Raw genomic sequence first — 22,965 nt, 5'->3', positions numbered from 1 at the left:
GATCAAATCAAGGTGGAGAGTTTTTGGACTCAGCATTCCAATACTATTTGACAGAACATGGAATCATTTCCCAACTCCCAGCGCCGGGTACACCTTAGCAGAATGGTGTAGCGGAGAGGAGAAATAGGACCTTATTAGACATGGTTCACTAGATGATGAGTTACGCTTCCTTAGCGGACTCGTTTTGGGGTTTTGTAATGGAGACTGCGGTATACAACTATGTTCCCTCCAAGAGTGTTGCAAGAACACCACTGGAGTTGTGGAACAGTCGTAAAGCTAGTTTACATCACTTCCGCATTTGGGGTTGTCCTGCATATGTGCTTGAGGTTAATCCCAAGAAGTTGAAACCACGATCGAGGTTATGCCTCTTTGTAGGCTACCTCAAAGGTACACGAGGGGGTTATTTTTATGATCCGATGGAAAATAGGGTGTTTGTTTCCATAAACGCTACTTTCCAAGAGGAGGATCATATAAGGGAGCACAATCCACGAAGCAAAGTCGTGTTGCGTGAGCTTTCCAATGAAACTACTAAAACTTCAACAAGAGTTGTTGAAGAGCCTACTACATCAGCAAGAGTTGTTGATGGGATTTCATCCAATAGGTCGGTTCCACCTCAAGAGTTGAGGGAACCTTGACGTAGTGGGAGGGTTGCAAACCCACCCGATCGCTATCTGGGTTTCACGAAAATTATTGCTATGGTAGCAGATGGCGACGTTCTGTATTCGTTGTCTTATAAAAAGGCATTGGAGGATGCTAATTAGGATGAATGGGTCAAGGCCATGGATCTCGAGATGGAGTTGATATAATTCAACTCAATATGGGATCTTGTAGATCAGCCTGATAGGGTAAGACCTATAGGTTGTAAATGGATCTACAAGCATAAATGGGGTGCTGATGGGAAGGTACAAATCTTGAAGGCTCGACTTGTGGCAAAGGGTTATACCCAGGTAAAGGGAGTCGCCTATGAGGAGAATTTCTCGCCTGTTGCCATGTTACAGTCGATCCACATCCTCTTGTCCATTGCAGCTTATTATAATTATGAGATATGGCAAATGAACGTCAAGACGACCTTTTTGAATGGAAATCTTGAGGAGACCATTTACATGGTGCAACCCGAGAGATTCATAGCCCAAGGTCAAGAGCAAAAGGTTTTCAAACTGAATCGGTCCATTTATGGACTGAAACAAGCGTCTCGATCTTGGAACATATGGTTTGATACTGCAATAAAGTCGTATGGCTTTGACCAAAACATTGATGAACCTTGTGTATACAAGAAGATCATCAATGCTTCAGTAGTCTTCTTAGTGTTGTACGTAGACAATATCATACTCACTAGGAATGATGTAGGTCTATTAACTGTAGTTAAGAACTGGCTAGCGACCTAATTCCAAATGAAAGATTTGGGAGAGGCTCAATTTCTTCTAGGTATATAGATCTTTCGGGATCGTAAGAATAAAGTGCGAGAACTGTCTCAGGCATCATACATTGACAAGATGTTGCTCAAGTACTCGATGCAGGACTTCAATAGGGGTCTACTATCGTTTAGGCATGGATCACTTTGTCTAAGGACATGTGTCATAAGACGCCTCAAGAGGTTGAGGAGATGAGACGAGTCTCATATGCATCTGCCATTGCAGTTTGATGTATGCGATGCTTTGTACTCATCCAGACATCTTTCACGTTGTAGGCATAGTTAGTAGGTATCAGTCTAACCTAGGCTAGGGTCACTGAACCGCAGTGAAGAACATCCTCAAGTATCTCGGAGAACGAGGGACTACATATTCGTGTATGGTTTTAGGGATTTGATCCTTACCGGATACACAGATTCTGACTTTCAGACTGATAAAGACTCTGGCAAGTCGACATCAGGGTCAGTCTTTACTCTTAACGGAGGAGCTGTAGTGTGGCGAAGCACTAAGCAAGGGTGCATCACCGACTCCACTATGGAGGCGGAGTACGTAGCGGCTTGCGAAGCTGCTAAGGAGGCCGTCTGGCTCAGGAAGTTCTTGGCAGAACTGGAAGTTGTTCCAGATATGTCTAGGCCCATTACCCTCTACTGTGATAATAATGAGGCAGTGGCAAACTCCAAGAAGCCGAGGAGTCACAGATGCGGCAAACACATAGAGCGGAAGTATCATATCATCCATGAGATAGTGCATCGAGGGGACGTGATCATCATGAAGATCGCTTCGGAGCACAATGTTGTTGACCCATTTACGAAGGCTCTTAGACTATAGTGTTTGAGAGTCACCTACGGAGCATGGGTCTATAGGATCGCCCGTGGCTGGACTAAGGCAAGTGGGAGACTTTTTTTTACTGGGCTTTGGTGCCCTAGATTATTGTTTTGTACTAGTTTATTGTACACCCCACTTCGCTTTAGGACAAGTGGGAGATTGTTGGGGTTGATGCCCTAAAGTCTCGTACCCTATAGTTTGTAAACAGTTTGTACGAACGCTGTGTTGTATAATATATGATATTTACATCACATCTTGTATTTTACTCAATTGCTTGTTTTATTTGCTTTACCACAAACCAATAAACATAAAATCCCTGGTTATCTGTATGTGACTCAAGCATGTATGTGATGACATACAAGTCGATCATGTCTTGAGTGATAACCAAAATGGTCTGTAGTATATGGATATAGGAGGGAAACCTTATCCTAGAACGCTATGGATGCGGCCCGCTATGTGGAATGGTCACAAGTGTTGAGACTTATCACAGATGGTCTGATCCTGATCATTCCTGTTGGGGACATGTGAGCGGGGGTGTCCTATACAAAAAGTTTGTATAAGACCTGACCACGAAATGTTAATGTCTCCTTATATAACATCGTTTATGACAGAGACTTCACTTCACTAGGATAACCATAGGTAACATGACCTCACTCCTAAGTGAGTTGGGAACTTCTGCCATGGAAGGCGGTCCTTTGATTGGTATGGGTGCGAGTGGCCAGGTCTCCGATTAAAACCTACCATTTTGGGGATTCGTCTGATTTGAGAGCTAGGAACTCAGCTACACAAGATGGAATTCACTCCTTCCCCGAGGCAGGGGTAAATAGATAGATAGCTCCCTTAAGGGTTGATTTCGGGGCTTGAACAATGTGGCACCACACACATTCTCTTGGTCCGAGAGGTGTTCACACTTAGTTGGACTATGTTGTATTGTTCATTAGAGGAATTAGTGGTACTTAAGGACTGAGATGTAACTAAAAGGGAAAAATAGTAATTTGGCCCAACTGTACTTACGAGCATCTGTGAAGGGACATCGTACTCATGATTGGTTATATCCGATGGACATAGAAATATATCTATGGTAAGAAGACTTCAACGGTTGGTATTTAGTGGAATGCCTAACAGTTAACAGATGGTGGATCTCGTGGCTAAAGAGTTTAGTTAGCTATTCACGAACCATTGGAGCTTCGAGCCACAAGTCCATTAGGTCCCCTGGATAGCTTGGATAAAGTAAAAAATCAGTGTTTCGGTTAATTTGAAATGTTCAAATTGACAAGAGAAAGTTTGATGATTTATGATATAATTGGCTAAATGTATGAGATACATTATTTTGGAGGAAATTAGATATAAATATGATTTATATCAAATAGAGGAGAAATTACTATAGTAGATATGTGATATCAAACTATAGGGTAAAAATATAATATGATTATATTTATTAATATCTTAATTGGTTAATTATATGATAATTAAGCCAAAAATCACGTTCGGACGTGCGTTAGTGGGAATGCGTCGGTTATTGAAACCGATGAATTAAAATGAAATTGGTTTTCATTTTCAATCAATCGTTCGAAAAGAGAGAAAAAGCGCGCTGGTGAAAAGTAATCGATCGTTTAATGTCGAGAGCCTATACGATAGTCACTCTATGCCTAGATGATCGTCCACCTCGTGCCTAAACGATCACACACTAGTTCCTACACGATCGGATAGCTTCCCTAAACAATCGTATAGTGTGCTGGGTTTGTTAAATGATCATAAACCTTTTCCTAAATGATCGTTCAGTAAAACCTACATGATCGTGTAGTTTATCTTAAACGATAAGCATCTTGCAATTATTAAGTTACATTAGTTCAGCATCTACATGATTAATTTTTAGAAAAATAAAAATACCACATGACAGTATTTTATTAAATTATACTTAAATATAATAAGATAAGTGTATTGATAAAATATACACCTAAAATTTCTATTTGGTTAAGATACTTTTCCAAATAACAAACAATAAATGGAGATTAGTTTTTTGTTGTTGAATTCAATATCCAATCTCCAACACAGACAAAAATAAATAAATAAAAAAAAAAATGGAGATTTGGTTCATTGTCATCATCTCCATCTGCATTTGCTCTTTTCTCGGCTCCATTTTTACGCATTTCCGAAGCTCCACAAAGCTTCCACCACGCCCTTCTTCAATCCCCATCCTCACCAGTTTTCTATTTCTCCGCAGATCCCCACTCCAAATCGAATATCTACTCCGGAGTTTCATCGCAAAATATGGCCCCATCATTACCCTCCCCATCGGCACAAGCGCCGCCGTCTTCATCGCTGACCGCTCCCTCGCCCACAAGGCCCTCGTTCTCAACGGCGCTCTCTTCGCCGACCGTCCACCGGCGCTACCTTTTAGCAAGGTCATGACCTCCAACCAACACAACATCAGCTCTGCCTATTACGGCCCACTCTGGCGCCTCCTCCGCCGCAATCTCAATTCCCAAATCCTCCATCCTTCCCGTGTCAGGTCCTACAGTCATGCTCGCAAGTGGGTTTTGGATATTCTTCTCAATCGTCTTCAATCTCAGTCTGAATCGGGAAACCCTGTCTCAGTTATCGAGAATTTTCAGCACGCTATGTTCTGTTTGTTGGCGTTGATGTGCTTTGGGGATAAGTTTGATGAATCCCAGATCAAGAAAATTGAAGACGTGCATCGAGCTATGTTGTTGAATTTTGGGCGTTTCAGCGCCCTCGATTTCTTGCCGAAGTTGTCCAAGATTTTCCTCCGAAAACGTTGGGAGGAGTTTTCGGAACTGAGAAGAAACCAAGAGAAAGTCGTAATTCCTTTGATTGAATCAAGAAGGAAGGAAAACCAAAACAGAGAAAACCGAGGCGAAAATAAAGAAGAACTCGTGGTATCATATGTAGACACACTGCTTGATTTAGAGCTTCCCGATGAGGACAATAGAAAGCTTACTGATGAGGAGATGGTCAGCATATGCTCCGAGTTCCTCATCGCCGGCACTGATACAACCTCCACAGCCCTGCAATGGATAATGGCGAATTTAGTGAAAAACCCAGAGATTCAAAACAAGCTTTTGGCAGAGATGAAAGGAGTAATGGGAGATGGATCAATGGAGGAGGTGAAAGAAGAGGATTTGGAGAAACTTGCATATCTGAAAGCAGTGGTATTAGAAGGATTAAGAAGACACCCACCAGTGCATTTCGTGTTACCACACGCAGTGAAAGAAGATACAATGTTGGAAGATTATGTGATACCAAAGAATGTGACTGTAAATTTTATGATTGCGGAGACAGGTTGGGATCCAAAAGTGTGGGAAGATCCGATGGAATTCAAACCAGAGAGGTTCACGAAAGCCGGCGAAGGAGGAGAAGGTGCGTTTGATATAACCGGAAACAAAGAGATAAAGATGATGCCATTCGGAGCAGGGAGAAGGATGTGTCCTGGATTCAGTTTGGCGATTCTTCATTTGGAATATTTTGTTGCTAATTTGATTTGGCGATTTGAGTGGAAGGCCGTCGATGGAGATGAAGTGGATTTGTCGGAGAAGCTAGAGTTCACGGTGGTGATGGAAAAGCCTTTGAAAGCCAACATAAATCCCAGGTGAATTTGCCCTGCACTGTGCCTCGTCACTTTGTGAGTCCAAATGCAAAGACTAAACAACCTTCGCTTTGGCTACTTAATTTTCTACGTATTGAATCAAGTGCAATAGGGAGATCATTAAATTCAGCTTAAATTATAAGTTTGGTAGCTTATGTCATGAAGTTTATAAAATGTAGAATATAGAAATTGTGCCATCCTGTAAACATAATTTATGGTTGTTGTTTGTTTTTTTTTTTTTTTTTAATGAAAGAACAAAGCAAAATGAATCAATGTATGTACAGCATTTCTGACATCTCTCGGTGCTTAATAGATATCTATCGTAATCTATCCTGATAACATCTCAAATAAAATCGACATTTTGATATATCTAAATATATTTTCAATAGTTTTGTCATTTAAATATTGAAAATATTTTTAAATATAGAAAAATATTATTCTTTATTAATAAAACCATTGGAGAGAGAAAATGTTAGAAAAATGCTCTATTTTTCAAAAAAATTGTTCAAAATTAAGGATAAACATGATAAAAGTTTTAGATTGAGAAAATTGGGGAGAGGTAAAAATTAGAAAGAATAAACCTTAGATATGGACAAATATTTTTAAAAGAATTTTAAAAAGAAACTTAAAAAGAATTTTAAAAATTAGAGAGAATAACCTTAGATATGGACAAATTAGAGAGAATAACCTTAGATAGGACCAAATAAAGTGGAATAAAATGGGAATTATTTAACATGAGATAATAGCTTTTTTTTTTAGCGAATCACTTGAGTTGGAATCAGTTCTTATCGTCAAATATCACAATTTTAAAAGAAAGTAATTTTAGCATGTCAAATGTGATTTTGGTCTTTTCAAAATCACTATGGAAAACGCTCTCTACTTCAAACTCAGAGAAAAACTACGACAAACCTGAAAAAAATCCACTTTGTAAAAACTTCTTATAATCACACATAATAATTATCTCTCTCAAACTCAATTACAAGAATGTTCTCTCAAAGTTTTTATACTATTTACACCCTTTAATCTCTCTCATATTAAGAATACAAAATAGAATTTTACTATAGCAACGCACAACCACGTTTAAAGTATTTTTTATAATATTTGGAGCTTATCACTTTTTTGAATTTTTTCAATATTGAATAACTATATTTAAGAAATTCGACCAAAACCTACCTTGAAAGGTACATTATGAACAATAGAAATTGTGCCCAATGAACTTCAATTTAGGTCATGTTTTCAAATTTGTCTATATCATCTTATTTAATTTTTGTTGACTTTTAAATATTTTGGTCATTTTCAGATTTGCCTAATATAATTAAACTTATTTAATATTCTCCAAGGATTTTTATTTTTGCAACTTTCTTTTTCACTTCTTTGCGGTATATCAATTTATCTACTCGTGTATTTTTATGCACCTCTGTTTTTATCTATTATATAAATTATATTTATAAAGAAAGATATGTTTCATTTATGAATTTAAGTCATAAAGTGCTTGCACACTATGATATATTACCTATAAATACTTTGTGAAATAAATATTATCTAACACACAAGAAAATTTGTTACACACGATATTACAACAATATCAAGTATATTAAAGATAGAAAAATAAATCACAAACAGAAAAACAGAGTTTGATAACCTAGTTTGGTGCAATATTATCTACGTCTGGAGGCAGTGTGCATAGAAAATAGATAATTTCACTAATATAAGGTCAAGTGATTAAAACGTTATACTTTTCTATTATACTTTTCTATAAATGTACGACAATTATAGTGACACAAATATTTGGCATTTGATATAATTTCTCATAGATCAATCCCAATACGCTTTAATCACAATAAATTGTGGGTGGTTAGTAGTTAAAAGATACCTGACATATATTTTATTTTTTACTTTTGTTGGTTTAAAGAAACACATAGCGGAAGAAAACAAAATCATAAAGTATTCTAATTCATCAATTTTGGCTTTGAATTAAGCATGTTCATGGGGTATCAAGAGGGTTTCATTATATACCTCTAAACATCCTCCTCTTCAACAAGATTTAGCTTCAATCTTCTCCAATTCAGGTCATGGACCACCACTAAAGCTTTCCTACTATTCTCTAAGAGCCTTAGATTGAGTTGTGGGACTCAAAACAAGCTTGAATTTGGGAATTGAGAAGAGAAAACACATTAGTTCAGCATTGTTGAAGAACCTGAAGAACACAACAAATACCACTTATTTGCATCATCTTTTCTAGTCAATCAAGAGTGGTTTTATTCAGGCAATTCATGCATGGATTCTATCTCCTCGTTCAAAATTGAGCTGGAAAATGTGTGCAAAGATGACTAAGTTGTAAGCTTGAAAATGGAAAAATCCCACCACGGGATTTTTCTCAATTTTCAATTTATTCTTTATTTTGAATTTTGATTTTCAAAATCAATCTTTTTCTTGTTTTAATTCTTTAATTAAAATTAAAATTTTATTAATTTTACAAAACAAATAATCCAATAATCAATTTTTTAATAAAATTAATAATTAATAATTAATTTATATAATTCTATTAATTTAATATAAAATATTAAATTAATTTATCACCAATTTCATCACCACGGATCCCCATTAATGAAATTAATATTTAAATCATATTTATATATTAATCGATTCTCCAATTTCGTTTAATACCAAAATTAAACGTGTAATTATATCACATATAATTACTAATTCCCTTAATTTAAATTTGAAAGTTTGAAATCAACTTATCATGCTATTCTAACGCTAATTCTTTTTTTGAGCTGGTAGGAGAACCTAATGAACCTATAGATCATGGGGTCCAACGATCCGAGATTAATTGGTTAAACTCTTTACATCGAGTTAACCCCAATTCGTTAACTACCGGGTCACTCCATTAAAGCCCAGTAGTTGCACTACCCTCACTGTAGATATATTGTGTCCACTTGATATAACCATAATTAGTAAGTTAACCCTTCACAGGTTGGTCGTAATAACGGCTGGGTCAAAAGGTTGTTTTACCCCGAGATTACCTCTTGTTTCTTAAATTCCACTGATTCTCTAATAAACAATTTGTTTGTGATCCAATCAATAAACAGAATCCCTTTTGAGTAAATGAGATGATAAAGCCCCTTGTTTAAGACCCGAAATCAACACTTAAGTGAACAATCTCTCTATTATCCCTAAAAGTAGGTAAGAGTGAGTTTCATCTTACACCCTATGTCTCCAGCTATCTATCCGGTCTTACCCTTGAAATGGGAGGCTTATTGAGCTGGCGTTGTTGATTCAACCCTCACCTATGTAAATCTAAGGATAATCTCGAATAAATAGGAGTTTATAGTTAGCTCTAGATTAAGGTTAAGTAACCTAGGTCATTGTTATGAAATAGTAAGTCCTAAACAGTAAACAACATTATAAAGTAAGAGTGACTTATTTCTTGGTCCGATCTTATGCAAACTCATTGTACAGGACGCCCACATTCCTCATGTCCCACATGAACGAATCAGGATCACTTCGTTTGTAGCACTTTACAACTCCTTGTAACAACTACAAAGTAGACCACATCCGATAGTGTTACCAGAATAAGGCACCCAACCTTATCCATATACTATAGATCATTTTGACTATTTGCTCGAATCTGATCCACTTTTATGTCTCCACATAAAGTTTAAGTACTCATATAATAGTCATGGATCTTTTAGTTTATTGGATTTATTTCTAAAACAAAATAAGCAATTCATAAATTCAAATGACAAATTTATTGAATCAAACTTCACCAATAACTTTATTGAATTTCAGAATAAGTTTATTGTTTACATACCACGAGTTTTAGGAATAAAACCCAACAAACTCCCAGTTGGACTAAAACTCCAGTAGTAACATACATATGAATATGTAATGTTGAATTTTTTAGTTTTACAGAGAAATACAATAAACTAGGGCATCTAATAACCATGGTTTACTTTTAGGTATCACATACCCATTGGCCTTTCTCCCACTTGCCCTAGGTTATATAAGTCGTAGTCCTAGTCTCACTAGATGATCCTCAAACACTTTAGTCTAGAGGATCTCTCAATGGACTTCTATTCAAAACAATATAGGGAATGCATCTTATTTCTACAAATTTTTGTTTTTCGATACCACTATCAAGACTTGATGACTTGAGTTTCCACTAAACCTAAATAACGGCTAGGCTATCATACATTCCTCCCACTACATCGAGGTACCCTCAACTCTTTGAGTAAGATGCATTTGACCTGTCCAAACAACTTTTGTTACAGTGTCAGCTTTAATCAATAACTTTTATTGATATACCCGTTTCTTTTTACGAAAACTAAGTAATACATGGTGATCTCGTATACTTTTCTAGAAAAAACTTAGCATTCGTCAACACATATACTTGATTTCTCTTTACTTGAAAAATATACTACTTTTGGTGTTACCTACAGATAGGCATGCCATTTGAACAATATTCCAACAATTAAGGGTTTGACACTTACACATGTGTTGATCTATTCTAGAGTTCTGAACTATGTAAACATCTTTTACATATCATAAACAGCTTTTATGAGTTCTCCATATCTCATATGGAATTTTAGAAGCACCTTAAAATTGGAATGTTGTTCAAAATAATTAAGACAACTTGGTATAGAGAGTTTCCACTTGATTTCATGTTCTATCAAAATAGCCCTAGAAATCTCAGACTCTTTGTATTCTTTAACTAACGAGTTTTATACACCTTAACCTTTCAAGTGTTCTAAACTTATTACTTAGATAAAGATAATCATTTGCTTTATTGTTTTTGAGCCGTTAAATATTTGAAATGGCCTTCAACTTTGGTTGGTTTTAACAGATGTTGCTTTATAATAGACAAATATAACTTTTGCTAATGACCATTTCATTTATAACAAACAATTATATACAACATGTTTTTTATAAAAGATAAAACAACTGTTATTACTTAACAAAAGTAATCGGATTCATCTTTTGTTAGCAACTCCAAAATCTCCCACTGGTCTTTCTGAGATACTCTCCCATGTTCATAACCTTGAGCATTATCTCATTGTAAGAAATCCTTAGGAACTACTTTCCTTGTTTTTCTTTTTTCGCACTTTTCTCTGCAAGGTATTGTGGCAAGTTTCTCTTCCAGTACTCGTCCTCGCTGCAGTAGAAATATTTTCCTTTGTCTGCAGCTTTGGCCTTGCCTTTGTGGCCAGTAAAAGTTTTCTTTTTCCCTTTCCTTTTGTTTTTTTTCACTGAAATACTCTCATTCAAGAATAAGAAGAAACATCTTACTTTTTAGAGGACGATCCTCTTTTCTCAGCATCGACAACATTTACCTCCCCTTATTGTCTTTTTATTCTCAAAATGGATGGAGAAGCCTGTAGCTCATTGAGAAGTGTAGTCATATTGTATTCTATCTTTTTCATTAATGGGTTGGTGCGAAATTGCAAGAAGCTCTTTGGAAGAGACTCTAGAATAAAACTGACTTAACTTCTCTCGTTTACGACAGCTCTGTTTACCTCTGCCACATTGAAATGGACCATCATGTCCAGGACATGTTTTCTAATAGAGGCTCCTTCTTTCTTTCGATAGCTGTAAACATATTTAATAGCATCATGCCTCAGGGAGAAGGATAGTAGTCCAAACATCCCATGTAGAGATTCCATAATCTCTTTGGTAGTATACATGCTTTCGTGTTTCTTCGCCAAGACATCAAATATGCTAGCAATAATGTAGACATGGGTTTTCTCATTTGCCTTCGTCCATTTGTTGTATGCATCCCGAACAGTTCAATGTATGCATCCCGAACAGTTCAATTTGCATTCGTGCTAGGGATGGGAGGATATTCCTCTGTCAAAATGAACCTTAAATTGTCTAACACCAGTATTGTATTCAAATTTGATTTCCATGTAGCATAATTGTCCCCAGTTACTTTATCCAAAGCCAAAAGTTGTATCAATGAAGTAGTCATTATGAAAAATAAATAATTTCTTTATTAGTGAATTGCTTTTAAATCCAATCATATTTTAGCAAAGTAACAATGTACCCAAATTTCATTATTTTATTTGCACCGATACTATAATGAGTCAGAATAAGTGCTATCGATGGACAGTCAAATACTCCTTCACTAAAGCAAGATATTCTTGACTAAATCCTATCTCTAGAATAACTCATATTCTTATAGTCATTTAGCTACCGTTTTCAATCAAGAACTTACTAACATTTAGTAATTTTGTAAGTGTAACCCTCCATTTCTAGATCTCAGAGATTAGCGGCCCCAATGATTCTATTGAATTGGAGAGTCAAAGTTAGGAAACGACCTAAGAAATCCTATCCTTTTTTGGAGTTTCAGTTGTTCTGAATCCTATGTTACAACTCTCGGAGGGGATAGCCGTGGTTAGAGACTAGTTAATGCCGCCTTAAAGATGACAAGAAGGCGCAACATAGCAATCTCACTATCCAAACTAATGGAAGAGACCGTAGGATACGTTGACACACATCCTTCACCCACTTACTATGAACTATTTTCCCTATTCATCTTGTTATTGTCTCATGCAAACACTTTCCGAATTGAGGTCACTCCAGGGTGACACAAAGGGTTGCATGGATCTCACGGTGCGAACTCTTAGGGACGTGAGAACTAAGAACAACATATCTCATATGTTATTAATCTTCCACTGAAGTGTTCTATTTGTTTTTAGATAAATCTTTACTTAGGAATGTTTCGGCTAATTAAACAACCTAAGTCTAGGTGTTTATCCAAGTATAACATTTATATTTGGATTTAACCTACGATGTCTAGGTGATAAACTAGTTTTAAAACCTCACACCGCACATGTATTGTTCATAAAACTAATTAACAAAGCTCAATTATTCCACCATAATCTCTAGGTAAGAGGTGTTACGTAAACCGTTAACTTAAATATCTCCAGTCTTAGACAGGATTATATACCAATTGAGTTTGTAACCCAAGTTTTATAAGATAATGACCTATTTTAACTATTAAAACAACTGGTTAACCTACGTAAAATAAGTGGTTAACCTACGTGAGTATGCAACTTATCTTTGTTATGGATTTTAAATGTCTAACCGAATTTTATAACTTATAAAACTTCAGACATGGTGTACATCTATAATATACATCAGATATCTCATGATTTAATATAACACTTATATTAAAACATCTGAAACCCTAAACATGCATACTATATATTATAACACCTTATAACATACTTTCAATGCATGTAACATGCTTTCTGTGGTGGGATTTTAAATCTACATGTCATATTATATGCACATACAAGATTTATTTTATTATAACATACATCACATGCATAAATAATTAAACACAAACTGATATGGTTTAGTTTTGGCATTCTCAAGAAAAAAAAGGTCTAATTATTACATAAAACAACAAAAACTTGCTCCAAAACACTTCTAGACCACTCGAACTGCCATGAAGCAAACCCAAACCTCTCGAACTGGACCTCTAACGCTCAAAATTGGCTGAACCGGGCTTAATGCCATTGAATACCATCGAGTACCATCAAGCATCGAGTAATTACCATCGAGCATCAAGTATGCCAAAATACATTAGAGTAATTACCAAAATACTATTGAGTAAATGTCATCGAGTACCATCGAGCATCAAGTAATTACAATCAAGCATCGAGTATGAAGAAGAAGGTAGTGGCTAAAAAAAATCAAGTTTTTTGCTTCTCAACCTTCTTCACTCCTTTCTTCAATTTTTTTAATGTTGGATAACTACATTTATAACATTTTGCTAAAAAAAACTAAACATAACCCTACCTTGAAAGGTACATGAACTTTAAAAAATATGGACAATAGAAATTGTGCCTAATGAACTTCAATTTAGGTCATTTTTCAAATTTGTCTATATCATCTTATTTAATATTTGTTTTTTTAAAATATTTGGGTCATTTTCACATTTGCCTAATATAATTAAACTTATTTAATATTTATAAAGAATATGGACAATAGAAATTGTGCCCAATGATATTTATAAAGAAAGATATGGTTCATTAAGGAAAGTCATAAAGTGTTTGCAAACTATGATATATTACCTATTAATACTTTGTGAAATAAATATTATCTAACACAATAAAATTTGTTACACACAATATTACGACAATATTAAGAATATCAAAGATAAAAAAGGAAATCATGAATAGAAATACAGAGTTTGATAACCTAGTTTCATGCAATATCATCTACGTCTGGCAGTAGTGTGCGTAGAAAAGATAATTTCACTAATATAAAATCAAGTAATTAGAAACGTTGTACTTTTCTATAAATATATAAAAATTATAGTGACACGAATACCTGATATTTGATATAATTTCTCATAGATAAATCCTAATAGGCTTCAATCATAATGAATTGTGAGTGGTTAGTAGTTAGAAGATACTTGACATATATTTTATTTTTTTACTTTTGTTGGTTTAAGGAAACAAACAAAGGAAGAAAACAGGATCATAAAGTATTATAATTCATCAATTTTGGCTTTGAATTAAGCATGTTCATCGGGTATCAAGAGGGTTTCATTACATACCTTTGAAGATCCTCTTCTTCAACAAGATTCAACTACAATCTTCTCCAATTCAGGTCGTGAACCACCTCTAGAGCTTCCCACTATTTTCTAGGAGTCTTGGATTGAGTTGTGGGACTGAAAACATGCTTGAATTTGGGAATTGAAAGGAGAAAACACATTGGTTCAGCACTGTTGAAGAACTTTCTTCAACTTGAAGAACACAATAAATACCACTTAATTGGATCCTTTTTTCAACTCAATCAATAGTGTTTTATTCAGGCAATTAATGCCATCAGAATGCATGCATGGATTCTAGCTCCTCTTTAAAATTGAGCTTGAAAATGGAAAAACATGGTGCAAAGATGACTAAGTTGTAAGCTTGAAAATGGGAAAATCCCACCATGGGATTTTTCTCGATTTTCAATTTCTCTTTTATTTGGAATTTTGATTTTCAAAATTGAACTTTTTAAAATTTTAATTCTTTAATTAGAATTGAAATTTTATTAATTTTACAAAAAATTAATTCAATAATCAATTTTTCTTATAAAATTAATAATTAATAATTAATTAAATAATTTAATTAATTCTATTAATTTAATATCAAATATTAAATTAATTTGTCACCAATTTCATCGTCATGAATCCTCATTCATGAAATTAATGTTTAAATCATATTTATATATTAATCGATTCTCCAATTCCGTTTAATTCCAAAATTAAACGTGTAATTATATCACATATAATTATTAATTTCCTTAATTCGAATTTGAACGTATTGGAGGAGAAATTTTGGACCAATCATAGACCGCCACGTCATTTGCTAAATTAATGACGGAATTCCAAAATCGTCAAATTTATGACCAATTAAGAGTTGACGTGTGTCTTAAATTGAAATTGAGGACAAATTCTGTGTTTTCGTCGCAGACGTGGATTGAGTAAAATTAATTTTGTCTAATTTGACGTTATAATTTGGGTGTTGGCCAAATTATACCCAAATATGGGCTTAATGTGAGCCGAAAATACCAAAATAAGCCTAAGCTAAGTTAATTGGGCCCAAAGGCTAGACTCAAGTCCAATTAATTAAGTCCAAAGGCTAGGCTCAAGTCCAATTAATTAGGTCTAAACATCAGGCCCATGGGCTAATCAAGCCCTGACCCATGGGCCAACTAGGCCCAAGCCCATGAAGTCCATCAAGTTGTTCTATAAATAGAGAAACTCTCCTCATTTACAAAGGTCAACAATTCCACATTCAGAGAGCCTAGAGAGAATTCATCAACAAGCAGAAGACTCTCAAGACTCCTGAAGTTGCACTCCTAGAAGACAGAAGACCCTTGAAGACACAAAGACTCTTCCAAGACTTTGACTTCAAGAATGTTCGGTGCCTTTTTTCTTCAAGTCAAGCATATTCACTCAACCGGGAGAGAATCAGAGGATCAAATACTAGAGATCGAACCATATCGCATCAAATCAAAATCAACAACAACACCAACACAAGTTCAACTCCACGAAATACGTTTATCTAGAAACCTCATGTGAACAAATTGGCACGCCCAGTGGGACTACTTTACCTCTCATCTCTCTCTTAGCATCCAAACAAGACAAATGTCACCAAAGAAGATGGCTGATAACGGGTAGAAATGCACGTTATTACGGCGAAAAGTTATAAAACAATGCAGAATTGCGACGGTAAAAATATATAATATTGCGTCCAAAAGCATTAAGTTTGCAACATTGCGATAGCATGCATCCATCGCATTAAACTAGCTAACTTATGTATTTTATGTAGGAAAATGCGTTGACGCAAGGCAGAAATGCGATCCAAAGAAATTAACGTCCGAACGCATTAAGAGATTGCGACCGCAAGGCTATGTGATCATTTGCGCTCGTGAAAATATACTCAAGAAGGTAACCGCATAGAGCCGGTGCATCAAGGTGGGCGCATCTTGGTGAAAGCTTAATAAATCACGATGGGACAGAAAGCTAATGACGGTCGATTCCGAATTAAGTTGACAAGCCATTAACGACATACTGTAGCAAGTACACTCAACATTTCAGTGACAAATATTCAGCGCATCAGATAGAGAATTAATGACATCCTATCAGTGCAATCATTCGAGAAAAAAAGTTCTTCACCCTGAAGCTCTATAAATACCAAAGGTTACCTTCGTTGAAGAAGTTCGCTCAGTCTAAAGAGCTTACCATATAGATAGAAGTTAGCCTTGTTGATAGTTTTCTTTAACTTAGAAGGCGGAAGCGAGCGAAGGGAGATTACATTGAGAGATTGTCCCGGTGAACTTGGAAAAGCCGGAAAGCGTCGAAACCATAGAGAGGGCCAACTCTTGCGGAAGCAAGAACATCTTTTGGGCAGAATAGAGATAACACATTGTAAAAGCCTTAGGAAATTGCTACGAGGCTCTACCCTTATTTTCCATTGTCATTTTGTACTCTGAACCTTTATAAAATTGGAAATTTCATCTTTATATCTGTCCACTCTTTTTATATTACGCATGAGTAGCTAAATCTGTCGGATGGGTTGAGAAGCACTTAGTACCATAACCTGAGATATTCATTCTATGCAATCATCTTGTATTATGTATGCATCATTCGTCCATTAGAGATACTCGGGAGGGTAGTCTAAGGATAGAATCTAGGCTTGGAAAAGTCAGGTTAGAATCTGGGCTTGGGAGAGTTAGATTAGAACCGCATAATCAAGAGATAGAAGCTTAGGAATAAGTTCTGTATGCTATTAACACATCGCATGTACCCTAGAGATAGGATATGATGTATGCGGTCACCTTGTCCTTGTGTGCATCTTTCATCATCGCATAGGTAAGAAGTAGAGATTTAGGAACAAACTCTATAGATATCATCGTATACATCGCATGCGTCCTAAAACTAGGAGCTATCACATTTGCATTGGAAAATGAATTATTGTTGCATAAGTGTAGCATGATCGCATAGCTTCAACGCATTCTCAGGAAATGCTATCTAAAGACCTTCTCAACCCGTTCCTCCGCATACTTACTCTTTTCTCAACTTCGCCACATACACTTTATACTGTAAACAACAAACCAACCAACCCCTTGATTTATTTGTTACCGCAAAGTGATCTAAAATTACCATCGCATACTATTTTCTTTAGTCCCTATGTTCAACCATGGGCTTACCAGATAACTCAGTAGGATTTATACTTGGATCTTGCTGAGAAAATTTGCATGCACAATGCATTTTCCACCATTGCATTCTTTACCATTATTTCATTGCATAACACCACGCATCAATGGAATCCAGAGCTTCCTCCATAAATAACTCCTACATGGGACCTGTCACCCGTAATTGCTCAAGGGAAGTTACGTAGGAGCAAGAGAAAAGCTCCCTCATCGGCACATCTTGAGGAAAATAATGGAGTCCCCACAATGCAGGATTATCATCAAGGAGAACCCTCTGTTTGAAAACTCTACTTCCGCCTCCAACAAGTCGAAAGGGGGTTCACAGCCAGAGGTGATTTCTATCATGATGGCAGATGTAACGGCTGAAGCGACCATAGAAGAAATGGAAAGGAATATCAACTTTCTAATGAAAGTTGTCGAGGAGCGAGACCATGAGATCACTGCACTGAGAGAACGAATGCAATCTTGAGAGGCTGCTGAATCAAGCCAAACACCCATGGTCAAAGCAACTGACAAGGGGAAGATCATGCAGCAAGAAAACCAGCTGCAACAGTTCGCTTCGGTGGCCTCTTTGTCGGTCCAACAATTGCAAGACATGATCATGACCTCCATAAGGGCTCAGTATGGAGGCTCGACTCAGACTTCCTTCATGTATTCCAAGCCATACAACTAGAGGATTGACAGCTTGAGAATGCCTATAGGGTATTAACCTCTAAAGTTCCAGCAATTCGACGGAAAGGGCAACCCAAAGCAACACATTGCCCACTTCGTAGGAATATGCGAAAATGTAGGAACAAGAGAAGATCTACTAATTAAGCAGTTCGTCAGAACCCTCAAAGGAAACTCTTTTGACTGGTACACAGAATTAGAACCTGAGGTGATCGACAGTTGGGAACAACTTGAAAGAGAATTCTTGAACTGCTCCTACAGCACTAGACGCACCATCAGCATGATGGAGTTGACAAATGCCAAGCAATGGAAAGGGGAGCCGATCATCGACTACATCAAACAATGGAGGGCTCTGAGTCTGGACTGCAAAGACCGACTCACCGAATTATCAGTTGTGGGAATGTGCACGTGGGGTATGCACTTGGAACTCCTCTATATCCTGCAGGGAATAAAGCCCTGTACCTTTAACGAATTAGCGACTCACGCCCATGACATGGACCTAAGTATCGCCAATAGGGGAACGAAGGATTTTCTGATCCACGAACTAAAGAAAGACAAGAAGGAAGTGAAGGGCGCCGAGAAGATTGCGAAAGGTGCCACGAAGGAATCAATGTCGTTAATACAACCCCATTGAATTTTTCCTCAAAAGGGAAAGAGAAGAAGATGGAAAAGAAAGACGAAGGAGGCGAAAGACATCGCCTAACTATGAAGGAGCGGCAGGAAAAAGTCTACCCATTCCCCATCTCCAACGTGGTAAATATTGTTGAGCAACTGCTGGAGAACCACCTTATCTAACTACTAGAATGTAAATGACCGAAACAAGCCGACAAAGTGGATAATCCCAATTATTGTAATTATCACAGGGTCGTTAGCCACCCAGTTGAAAAATGTTTTGTATTGAAGGAGTTGATCCTCAAGTTGACCCGTGAGAAAAAAACAGAGCTAGATCTAGACAAGGTCGTCCAAACTGAAGAAAATCAGATATGAGGATTTCCATGAGCAGCGGAATGATCGTTTCAAATTCCAATAGTATTTGAACATAAACAATTACAATCAAGAAACGAACATATAGGCTATGCATAAAACGAAATTACATCATGCTTTACATAAGATCAAGGGATAGAATTATACATACATTTGAAGACTCATCTTCAAACACCCTCGATCTTGAACACTCGTACAATCAGCAAGACAACAATCACGAACGACCTCAAAAAACTTCGAACGATGTCGAGTTGAGTACGACACCACCACAATGACTACCTTCGTATTCTTGGTGTGAGAATCTAGAAGTGTGGGCTTTATGTGGACCTGGTTAGAGGACGAGACTGGAGGAAGAACAATCATGTAAATGATTGAGCAAGTGGGAGATGGAAAAAGTCTATCGTATAGATGATGCCCAATCGTTTAACAAATTTTATGCGATCGTTTAGCAAAAGCTTCGCGATCGTTTAACTAAAGGCCAGCTGAGTGAACTATCGTATAGTATCACTCCATGATCTTCTAGTCTCTCTTCAGCTATCGTTTAGTGAATCTTATTCACTTAACAACCTCTCCCTAAGTAACTTGCCAAGAATAGCAGCTTTCTCAAATCTACTAAAATTAGAAAAACATTTTTTCTTCTATCTCATGGTTACCATAAAACCACCAATAACCTCCCATTCAATTGGTTATTAGAGAAAAAGAGATAATTATCCAATAATTAATATAATTATAAATATACATGATAACCAACTTTCATCTCATGAAACATATAAATCATAGCCCTTTTCCTATTTCATGGTACTTAACGTAAATCTCATTTACATTAATCCTCCAATTGATGTATCTCATACACCACAGCGATCATATCATATATAATCGAATTACCACTTGTCAATTTGAACAATTCAAATCAACAACAAGTACTGATTCTCAACTTGAATTCATTGAGCTATCAAGGGAACCTTATGGACTTATAGATCGAAACTCCAATGGTATGTGAACTATCGACTAAACTCTTTAGTCACGAGATCCACCATCCATTAACTGCCGGTCACTCCACTAAAGACCGACAGCTGAACTTTCCTTACCACAGATATATTATGTGTCCATATCAACCAATCAACAGTGCGATAACCCTTCACAGATCGCTTGTAAGTACAGCTGGGCCAATAACCATTATGCCCTTGTAGTTACATCTAACTCCTTAAGTACCATTGATCGATCTGATGAATATAAATCATAGTTCTACTATAACCGAGTCCTCTCTTTCGAAGAGAAGTTGTGGCCACTATGTTCAAGCCTCGGAATCAGCTCTTAAGGGAGCAATCTATCTACTTACTCTACTTTGGAGAAAGAGTGAACTCCATCTTATGTAACTGAGTTCTCAACTCCCAAATCAGACAAATTCCCAAAATGGTAGGCATGTTGAGTTGGCAATCTGACCACTCTGACCCATACTAATCAAAAGACTGCCCCAAAGGCAGAAGTTCCCAAAACATTTAGGATTGAGGTCATGTCATCTATGGTTGTTTATGTGAGATGTAAGTCTCTAGTATCAATGACGTTATATACAGAGATGAATCATCTCGTGGTCCTGCCTTATACAAACTCTTTGTATAGGACACCCTCACTCGCATGTCTCCACATGAATGGTCAAGATCTACCATCTGTAGTAGTTCACAACATTTGCAAACCTCTACAAAGCGGGCCGTATCCATAGTGTCATCAGGATCAGGAATCCCTCCTTAATCCTTATACTATAGACCTATTTAGGTTATCACTTAAGGCATGATCCACTTGTATATCTCATATACATGCTTAAGTTTACATACGATAACCATGGAGCTTTGTTTATTGGATATGAGTAAATGCCAGTTAAAATAACTCTTATTTTATTCATAACGATGTGTATAGATTACAAACTACGAGACTCGAGGAGAATTAGGACACCAATCCTAACACAAACAAATCATGTCATGGTGACAATAATTCCAAGCATGTTGGCACCAATCATATGTTATGAAGAAAGTAAGAATTTGGTCCAGTTTGGGACCTTCGAACCTATGGTTGTGCGGTTTCAGCGGGAGGTCCAAGCCAAAGATCTTCAAAGTAGAGGAGAGCACATTAATAATGACGATGATGAAGGCTGAATCCTTTTGACACGCTGTAAGAAGAAAGGATCGAACTCTACCCAAAAAGAGTCATGCTTTTATCGAAGTTATAGGAGAGGGAGCAAGACACAAAAAAGGAAAGGTAGAAAGAAGATCTAGAGGCCCAAGGCTGTTGACAAGGGAGATGAGGACGTTCTTCATCTCAAGCTGTAGGTGGCGTTGGCAAGTTTCCTCCTGAAGAACTTCTACAATTGGGGTTCAGAAGAGACGCTAGAAGCTGCTACATGTCATGCTGTCAGTACTGCGGAAGAAGAAGATACCCTCCTAAGGCCATTAAAATTGACAAAAGAGCCAAAGGGCTTCTCGTCATTTAGCATAGATGACCTGCTCTCACTCCTATAAGAAGCCAAGACGATCCTCATTAAGGCATTGTTGGAATCCAACTCATCTGGTGTACCAACCTTCGTAGCACGTGCGTATGCCTCGTGTTGTACATCCATAGGCTTCTCAGATGAAGATCTATTACTGGGATCCAAATTTCATAATAGGCCATTGTACATCTCTGGATACATTCGAGAACAGGGAGTGGGTCGAATCCTCATCGATAACGGATCCGTCATCCATCTAATGACTAAGAAAGCTATGAAAAAGCTAGGCATACTTATGGAAGAGCTATCAAACAGCAAATTAGTGATTCATGTTTTCAATCAAGGCAGCCAAAGGGCGATATGCATGATACGCTTAGAGCTCCTCATCGGTGATCTGAAAGCTGATGCACTGTTTCATGTGATAGACTTAAAAACCACCTATAGGCTGCTATTAGGGGGCCCTTGGATTCACAAGAATGGTGTGATTACATCAACACTGCATCAGTGTTTCAAGTTCTACCAGGATAGGATTAAGAAAGTTGAAGCAGACTCTAATCGACCGAATCTCACTTTGCAGATGTGAAGTTTTACCTAAAGAGCGAGAATTCTAGAGAAACAACACCCATAGAGACCTCACTAACAAAGAAAGCAGGTGGATCCCGATCAAGGTTGCCAATAGCAAGGTATAAGCCTCCAGCCCAAAATAGGGTGGAACATCCTCTAGTATTGGAGAGACACCTGTAGTGAGGGACGAAAAAGCCTCAAAGCCTCTGATTCTGCGCTATGTCCCTTTGTCGAGACAGAAGAAGGGTGAGTTACCTTTTACAAAATGTTCAAAAGGTTTGCAGGTTGGCAACATTGAAATTCTAAATGAGTTTTGTCACACCTCTCATGCCAATAACGAAGCAAGAGGTCCACAAGCCGGAGGCAGAAGTGACAGAGTTAAATCTGCCCAAGAAGTGAACTAAAGACAGATTCGATCCCAAGGCTTACAAGCTGCTGGCGAAGGCGGGTTATAACTTCACAACTCACACTGAGTTCAAGAGCTTGAAGATTTTGCAAGAGGGACAAACTATACCTACATTGAGGGCAGAACTCGTATATGAATCGGTAGAGCCATTCTGCATTATCAGAAAGGAGAAGGGAAAAATGGCCAATAGCAATCATATCATTGCAGAAGAAGTCGAAGATATAGGGGAAAAGGAGGACCAAGATAAAAGAGCCTCAACCTTCGACTGTATTAGGCCGTCTGCCTCACGCACCTTGGTCTTCAA

At 37.0% G+C, this 22,965-nt stretch overlaps 1 pseudogene across 1 annotated transcript; it reads left to right on the top strand.

Moving 5' to 3' along the window:
- Positions 1–4,109: 4,109 nt before the first annotated feature.
- Positions 4,110–6,136, top strand: LOC120089331 (cytochrome P450 89A2 pseudogene; annotated as a pseudogene). The gene has a single exon (XR_016524043.1). The product of XR_016524043.1 is annotated as a cytochrome P450 89A2 pseudogene (transcript).
- The last annotated feature ends 16,829 nt before the right edge of the window (positions 6,137–22,965 follow it).

The sequence above is a fragment of the Benincasa hispida genome, chromosome 10 (assembly GCF_027475165.1).
Source record: "Benincasa hispida cultivar pf3 chromosome 10, pf3_genome.v1.1, whole genome shotgun sequence".
NCBI lineage: Eukaryota > Viridiplantae > Streptophyta > Magnoliopsida > Cucurbitales > Cucurbitaceae > Benincasa > Benincasa hispida.
The sequence above is the reverse complement of the archived record's forward strand: the minus strand, read 5'-3'. Positions and strand labels throughout refer to the sequence as shown.